This window comes from Aplysia californica, unplaced genomic scaffold (assembly GCF_000002075.1).
Source record: "Aplysia californica isolate F4 #8 unplaced genomic scaffold, AplCal3.0 scaffold00385, whole genome shotgun sequence".
NCBI classification, from domain to species: domain Eukaryota; kingdom Metazoa; phylum Mollusca; class Gastropoda; order Aplysiida; family Aplysiidae; genus Aplysia; species Aplysia californica.
The window spans coordinates 489,522-498,763 of record NW_004797655.1 but is presented as its reverse complement, the minus strand read 5'-3'; the positions used below and the strand labels follow the sequence as shown (position 1 = coordinate 498,763).

Below are 9,242 nucleotides of genomic sequence, written 5' to 3'. Positions count from 1 at the left end.
AGGCTCTCTTTCGTTTCCCCAGAAGAAGAATAGTAGCTTTTCACACGAGTTGGGCAACTCTGTTCGCAAAGTCCGCACTTTTTCGAAGAGGGCACCACCAGATTTTGAGGACACTTTTTAAAATTGGCTCAAAGAGAGGAGTGAACTATCTTGTTATGTACTAGTACGATCTTTGGATGAACCTAGAAGAAAATGGTGGTATCAATACATCTAGAATTTCATGATTATTGGCAACTCCTCGTTGTTGGGAAGGTAGCATCGCGACAGCCACCCCCCCCCCCCCCAGGCTGCTCTCATCTAAACAGTAAATGGGTGACGCCTTTCTCAGAAAAGTCAGGCTGATTGCTTTGGGAAGATCAAGAATCTAAGAAGTGAGAGCAGGAGATCTGTAGCACAAAGTGAAGCCCACTGTCATGTGGCGTCGGCCTGGTCATTTCGAGAACATCAAAAGGAAATCAGAAAGAAAGACGGAGGAAAAAGAAAAGAATGGAGGCCAAAGATTTCGATTGGTTTGGGTTGGGACAATATGTGAAATGTTGTTCACGAACCCTTTGTTTGGGGGATTCGGCTCAGGGTCGTCTGATTGTCGGTTTAGAATGACACCATCGTTCATAGAGAGGGAGAGAGAAAGAAAGAGAGAGAGAGAGAGAGAGAGAGAGAGAGAGAGAGAGAGAGAGAGAGAGAGAGAAAGAGAGAAAGAGGTGGGCGTTAGAGAGGGAAAAAGAGAGGAACAGAGAGAGAGAGAGAGAGAGAGAGAGAGAGAGAGAGAGAGAGAGAGAGAGAGAGAGAGAGAGGGGGGGGGGAGACGGAGGATGGGGGAGAAAGAAATAAAGAAAGAGAGAAAGAGAGAAATAAAAGAGAGTGAGAGTAACAAAGCGAGTAAGAGATAGACAGGTAGATAGATAGATAGTAGTAACACGCACACACATACAGACACATTCACACACACACACACACACACACACACACACACACACACACACACACACACAGAATGAGAAGGTGACTGGAAGGGACAGTAGTGAGGAGCAGCGAGTTTCTTTTTGAACGTTACGCCATTACGTGATTGTAATTCAATACATGACAATAGCAGTATTGACTTTACTGCCTTTGTACATTTCTGGGACAAAAAGCAATCTTAGAATGCAGGACGAAAACTTTCACAAATCCTTGGAACTTTTATGCTATCTGGAATTCCTACTTAAACATTGAGGTTAAGATGGGCACCGACTTTTGCCAAGAAAAACGATGGAAGGTGTAAGGGGAACGTCAAGGAAATTGTTGAGAATAAAAAGCGAAAGAAAAACAGAAATTTCGAAGTAATAAAGGGTTTAGTGATCTCCAGATGCTAGATATATGTTCTACATTATTTACTATAGATATACATCAATAGATAGATAGATAAATAGATAGATAGATAGATAGATAAAAATAGATAGATAGATAGATAGATAGATAGATAGATAGATAGATAGATAGATAGATAAATAGATAGATAGATAGATAGATAGATAGATAAATAGGTGGATAAATAGATACATGAAGATGTTTTGACAGGAAAATGAGAACGAACTTTAGCTGGGTTAAAAAATCACCAACAAACCAACTATGCTCGATACAATGAGAACACCAGACGGGGAATCTCCGACATTGTTGGCATCACCTGGCTCTAAAACGTCGGTGTCAAATGGATGAAATATTCATGGGCCTTTTCTTCCCCAGATTTCTTTCCAGGCCACTTGAGGAGGGCAGTCCCCGAGTTATTGGAGTAAAAGTCTTTTAAATATCCCTGTGTTTCTCTCTATCTTCCTCTCTCGCTCTCTCACTCTCTCACTCATTCTCTCTCCCCGTCCCCTCTCTCTCTCTCTTTCTCTCTCTCACTCATTCTCTCTCTCCCCCCCCCCCTTCTCTCTTTCTCTCTCGCCCTGTGTGTTAAAATGGATGCCTTTCCCTGATTGGGTTTTCCATTTGAGCCTCCCATCCCCTCTTTCCAAAGCCGAAAACTAAAAAGAAAACGCATTAAAAAACCTGCTTAACCCACTTATCCAGATTTGACTATCGTCATGAGTGCCAACTTGGTTTATTCGCATTTGTGTTTAAGGTTTCTTTGTGGTTTAAACAAAATAACTACAAGCATTAACTTCTTTATTTAAACACTTCAATACTTGTGACAGTCAAGGCGGCATAACGGAGGATGATCAATTAAATCAAAGTCCATTCTAAAATGTTATTGTAGCAGTAGATGGGACATTTTAACGATATCGTTTCGTTTAAGTAAACGTGCGACCTTTTCTTTTCTTTTTTGTTGTCTAAGAAATGAATACATCCCCTAGTTTATATACAATAAAAAGGTCGCTTGAAAACTATAGACTTTTGTCATTACATGTGTTAGTGAATAAAAGTAAGTTTAGACATCCTCCCCCTATTTTTTAAGAATAATTCCAGCTTTTTTTGTGACATCGTGGCCTAGGTAAGGTCCATCTGAGAGAAGAGGCCCTTAATGCGCTTACAAGATCAAGTACATTCCTGGTGGAGGGCAACGTTTCCCTTTACCGAATAACATAGATGTTGCCACCAATACTAATCAAGACTTCGTGCTTGTTTCTTCATGCAATTCTATTTTGAAATAAGTTAGCCCCTACTCACTGCAGAGGGGGGGGGGGGGGGGGGGAGGGGGAGGGGGGCGAGACAAGGTTGGTGCTGAAGGTGTAATACATATAAGTAAGTACGTAGTCTCTAATAGGATGTCCAGAATGCTCTGAGATGTTTCACCAATAGAGAAGATTCCCCCGATTCTGTTGAAACAAGTGAATGTCTGCTGCTGTCTGAGGTAAAAAAAAAATCAAAGAAAGAGGTGCTCCACTGGAGGGGGAGGGGGAGGGGGGTGGTGGTCAAAGTACTAAAAAGTGAAATGACTTATACTCCAAGAAAACAGACCACAGCGTAAAAAGCATCGTTATACCGTCGCCGGCATTCATCATTGTCGTAAGTCAAAATTTCGAAAAAATGAAAATCTAATATGTTGTAGAGTTTTATGAGCCGCATCTTTTGATCCCGGTTTCATTCCTCTACGTAAAATAGTAACGGGTATAGAAGCATAAAACATTTTGTATTAAGATAAAGTCGAAGAATATCGTCAGTGAACGTTGTATCGACTTACTACAAAGTAACAGCTACTGAGGCATGTCGTATGTCGACATACGACATTATTACTTGTCGAATTTCTCGCACTTCCTCATCAAATGTACCAAGTTTGTATTGACATACTACATTATGCCTCTTGCTGGAACAGTGTATTGAAATGCTCGCATTCGCCGTTGAATCAGTTCTAAAGGTATATTTCGGGTGGAAATCTGACGTGCGTTGACCCAAACAATACCAGTGTCTTTTGACTTACCGAGGAATGGCTGTGAAATATAGTCTGATCTCAGAGAAGACGGTGGCTTGCCACACGCCCCTGAGTGTGTATTGTGAAAGGAAAGCCAAGCAATACAGCCAAACCAGAGCACGGAGACGCCCACAGAAGAACTGCAGCCAACAGACAGTTCTTTAAATGATAATGCTAGTCTAGGAAATAATCCTTCTCAGGCCAGTAGCATGCATTCTGATATTTTTGTCATTAGAGATTTAATTGAGGATATGATAAACAAAGTTACCACGACCATTCATAATGACACAAATGCACCCTCTCTGGTAAAAACCCACTGAAGACAAACGTGCTGACGCACTCACTGATCATCATGGCACACAAGCTACGGCAGAACGACGCAAAAGACCTGTAAATAAACGGAAGGAGAAAAAGGATTTGTAAAACTTAGGGAAAGGCTACATAATTATGCAAAAAGAAAGACTGTTGGGGTTGGCTGCAATCCAGATACTTGCAAGCGACGTTGCAAGGAAAAAATCGCATAAGAGCAAGGAACTGACATTTTGAAATTTTTTGGGAGCTTGGACAACCCCAGATGCGTTGGGATTTTATAGCAACAACTGTCAGAGATGCTGAGCCAAAGTATAGGCGTACAGTCACTGTTAGACCAAAGGGAACCTCAAGATATTACAAGTTAATCAACAATGGTTACGAAACAATAGACTGTAAAAAGTTCTTCTTACATACTTAGGACACTGCAGAAACTGTTTTGTTAATACATGCCCAGCTCTTGGGGAAAACACTAAAGTTGGATTTGTTGAAGCAGACGAGAGCGGACGCCATTCAAATCACAAAGGGACGAGGGCAACACGCATTGCATTCCTATCCAGTTACAAAAATGTATTTTACACTCTGAACCTTGGCCTCCATCGACCAAAGGAAGATACATGTGCAGCTTGTTCTGCGTTCGATAACAATGAAAACAAGACTGAAGAAATTAAATAAGATATAAGATAAGAAGCACATAGAGGAAATTGCAGCTACAAGCCAGTACAGAGATAACCTAAAAAAAGAAGTGCAAAATGACAAGACGGTTGCTGCAGCTACCTTTGATCTGGAAGAAATTTTGCCACTTCCTAAATCAAATGAGGGTGACATCTACTACATGGGACAACTGAATCACTACAAGTACAACCTGGGTGTTTATGGTTTTCATGACAAGACAGGCTACAATTACCCCTAGAATGAAAATATCGCAAGACGTGGCGCTAGAGACATTGCCTTGTGCATGATGAAGCATCTAGAACGGCTAAATAGGTCAGGATCCATCAAAACAGTTAGGTTGCTGTCAGATTCTGTTGGTGGACAGAACAGAAATCGACCGTTCATGGCGATGTTGTGGTGGGCTGTACAACATTAAAAATTTGACTTTGAGGAGATCCACCATGTCTTCTTTGTAAGGGGTCACTCTAAACATGAAAGTGACTCAATTCATGCCAGGATTGAGGCGGCTAGCCAAGCATGTCAGTGTGTACACAACTCCACAGTGGGCTACAGTCATTTAAGGGGCTAAAAGAAACACATCACATTATAAAGTGACAGAGAAGGTGACGGAGGGCGTTTGAAATTTCAAGAGCATGAGTTCATCAACATGAACAAGAACACTGATCGTAAAAATGCAAAGTTCCTGCAAATCCGCATGTATTCGGTTCGCAAGGATGACCCCATTGTCACTATCAAGTAGTCCATGAATGCACGACCTGTGGAAATGAACCTGCTGACATGAATCCTTCCCGGGGTCCAGAACCAGCATATTCAGCCCCATTGGGAATTGATTCCAGAAAGAGCAAAGACCTTCGTGCGATGTGTGACAGACAAATCATTCCCATAGTACACCATGCTTTTTACAAGAGTTTAACAATAGGAGAGGCCGCTTATCCTGCAGATTCAGAGTATGAGTTGAACTGAAAAGTAATGGAAAAGTGTAGCCAGACTTGTCAGAGAAACTGAAACTTCTGCCACCTGCCTTGTCTTCGTTGATCGTTATGGTTAATCTTTGTACCTCTTGAATATTTTTACAATCACCATTATGAGCATACAAGTCTCCTTTATGGTTTGTTGGAAGTTTAATCTTGTGTTTGTAGATTTTAAATTCATTTGTATTTTTCTTGATATGATTTGACATTGATCTCACATTGCCATAACATCATGTAATTGCCGCGGTTATACGCGTGACGCTACATTATTTAGATCATTTTTAGGGGATCAGGTCTCTCGACTCTGCCAGTCAGGGCCGATCCTGGCTGAGAGGCATACAACATCTCAGCGGAAATACAGAAGTACTAGATAACAATTCTCTTCATATGTGAATCGAACTAATGTACAGGGTGATCCAAAAAAACTGTACAAATTTTGTGATAATATTTTCCTCCACACTGAAGTTTTGAGTTTCAAATTTGTACACAACATTTGGAAGTCAGAAGGAATTTGTCTGATATTCATTTTAGATAAATCCACATAATTGTTTTTCTCTACATAGCGAGTAAAAAAACAACCAATTTTCAGCAATGTCCCCATTTTTGTAGCATGACGCACAAGTTCGCTTTAGGTCTACCACTAAAAATCGCAACGATCGCGCCCTATTGCAAACTACAGTAGTCTAACAGTCCCACAGAAATTCGCAGGGAGTTTTTCTCAAGTTTCCTTTGCCTGCTGAGATCATGGTTAAGATAAGTAAAGAGATTTCGAAAGTTTCGCACAAGGTGCGGAAATAATGTTAAAGTGTCCTTTCCTTCTTTGACGTCAAGGGTGGAAATGGTCCATCAGTTAGGACCTGTAGAGAATCAGAACTAAAAATTCTCAAACAAAACGACCATTACAAGTCAAACATATACAGTTCGCACCCCTTTAAACGCACCAGGGTACATAACATTCAGTAGAGGAGCCCCATGAGACATCTGTCCGAAGACGATGTCTGCAGCAATGACTTTCCTACATCTCAAGGGTCCCCATTCCCAAGGCAGATCTTCATGTACCATTTTCCCGTTTTCGAAGCTATCAGAGAATAGCAAAGTGTTCATGAAAAGCGTAAACATTTATTCTGTGACATTTGGTTGCTTGGCAAAGCTCAAAAATAATATTCACCTTTCAGATTATATCAACTCCACAAATCCTGTCTATTTGGGAAACCTCATCCCCCTCCAATTGTCTCTAGAAACAGATCCATACTGTAAGGTGCACAGTGTGTGTGGCTTTGAGTACTCATGGTTGAGTGGATCCTAGTGTTTGGCCACCACTGACCATTACGAACGACGCGATAAAATGGGCCGTTCTCGGATTTCCAGAATTAAAAAAACTCTGCAGGAGAAAAGACATACCGTTTAAAGGTTACATAAATATAGCTGCTGCTGTGTTATTTTCCCAGCTTAACATTCAGCATTTCATTTTGTCAAGGCAGGGAGCGACGGGAAGCGTTTAACAGCACGACGGAGAAACCTAAGCCAGAGTGCGTGAAGCGTCCACAAGACAGAGACGGAGACGTGGGTGAAGACCTGAAGCAAACAGTTCGCCGAGGAGTGCACAGGGCCCAACTGGTGGAGCAGGGCCAGGAGGCCCGGCTTGCCTGCCACTTCTGTGACCCTGAAGAGGAGCAGGGTGAGTTGCTCTTCCAAATGAACCGATTTTTTTCGGGGGGAGGGGGGGGGGTGATTTATTTGTTTCTTTTTTGTTTCTTTTTTCCACCAGTTCGTAATTAAGGGGTAGATAGATAGAAAGATAGATAGATAGATAGATAGATAGATAGAAAGATAGATAAATAGATAGATAGCATTTGTAATGCGCAAAATTCCTGCTAAACAGCAAGCTCTATGCGCTTTACAATCTATTACCCCAAAAGACCTGATAGCATTTTGAAACAATCTCAACTCCCTAGGAAGCATAAAGTGTAAGCTGCGATTTATACACGCCATAACACTAACACACGGAGATGTATTCCACTTAGTTCGGGTTGGAAACCAGCCTTCTAAGTGATCTAAATTGTGTCTATACGGGGCATAAAACACATACATTAGTGCAACGACGGACCACGAAGTTCTTTTTTTAAAGTAGGCAGACGAAGTAATAAAGATGCTTACAGCTTTTCAGAACACATTTGTATGTGGATAGAGTTTACCTGAGCCAAGAAGCTTATAAAATGCTTGCACCTATAGAAAAACAATACTATTTTGGTAGCTACAACTAGGCATGAACAAAAACTAACAGTTTAGCACTATTACTGAAAGTGTAACAACCGACCACAAGAGTAATTCAAAACAATAAGAGGACAAAGAAATGCTATTAACTATTCATCACATATTTGGGTTTGAATATAGTTCATCTGGGCAAAGAAGCTTATAAAATGCTTGCACCTATGGTAAAACACAATGATGTGTTGGTAGCTACTCTTGGGTATGAACCCCCCCCCCCCCCCCTAAATAGAGTACCACTGTTATTAAACGTGTAACAAACCACCGCGAATGTCTTTCAAAACAGTAGAAAGACAAAAAAAACCCCCAGATACTTATAGCCTTTAGAAAACATGTGGGTTTGGATTGAGTTTACCTGGGCAAAGATGCACGTAAAGTATTTCCCCCTATGATAAAACATATAATAAAGTGTTGGTTGCTAAAGCTAAGCAGGGACAATAATTAATAGCTTATCCCTATTATTAAATGTGTAACGACTGGCCGCGAAGGTTCTCCAAAACAGTAGGAAGAGAAAGAAATATAGATGCTTACAGCTTTTCATAACACATTTGGGTTTCAATAGAGTTTACCCTAGCCAAGAAGTACTACACCTTTGATGAAACATAACGTGTTGGTAGCTACAATTAAGCATGGACAAAAACTAACAGATTATCACTATTACTGAAAGAGTGTCGACCGACCGCTAGAGTTATTCAAAACAGTAAAAGAGTAAAGAAATTAAATATTTTTGGATTTTAAAGAGCTCATCCGGGAAAGAAGCTTATAAAATGCTCACACCTGTAGTAAAACACAATGATGTGTTGGTAGGTACAACTAGGTAGAAAAAAAACCGAATGGATTATCACTATTATTAAAAGAGTAACGACAGACCGCGAAAGTTTTGCAAAAAGTAAGAGGACAAAGAAATAGAAATGGTTGCAACTTCTTGAACATACGTGGGTTTTGATTGAGCTTACCTGAGCAAAGAAGCGCCTAAAATGTATTCACCTAAGGCAAAACATAATAATGTGTTGGTAGCTACAACTAAGCATGGACAACAACTAATTGATTATCACTACATTGTATCATTAAAAGTGTAACAACCGACTATGAGGGTTTTTCACAATAGTAGGATCACAAAGAAATACCGATTTTTACAGCGTTTCAGATCACATTCGAGTCTGGATAGTTTACCCGGTTAAAAAAAGCTTATAACATGCTTTCTCCTATGGTAAAACACACAGACGTGTTGGTAGCGGCACCTGGATATGGAAAAAGTCTATTAGACTAACACAATAATTGTTAGTATAAATGAGATTTCTGCAGCTTTTCTACTGCTACTTTTTGGCTCCTTCTTACTGCTGTCTTTCAGCCACAACCCTGATCTTAGGTTTGGTAAGATCTAACACCTAGCCTTCTCTGATAAGGGCAAAAAAACTTCGGAGGTCCCTTTTGCAAGTTTCGCACGTTAACGATCCCTTAGTGGTTCAAAATCGATGGGAGTAGGTTTCGGCTGTCACTCTGGCAAAATTCAAATTTAATATCTACCAAACTAAAATAAATGTTTTTTATGTGTCCCGTGCGCTCACATGACCTTAGGCAGTTGCAAGCGCCGTAAAACACTTACTCCCCACCCTCGACAAAAAAAAAAA

At 40.6% G+C, this 9,242-nt stretch overlaps 1 protein-coding gene across 1 annotated transcript in view; it reads left to right on the top strand.

The window, feature by feature from the left end:
• Positions 1–9,242, top strand: part of LOC118477177 — a gene marked incomplete at its 3' end in the record, with an annotated part of 52,332 nt that overhangs the window by 289 nt on the left and 42,801 nt on the right.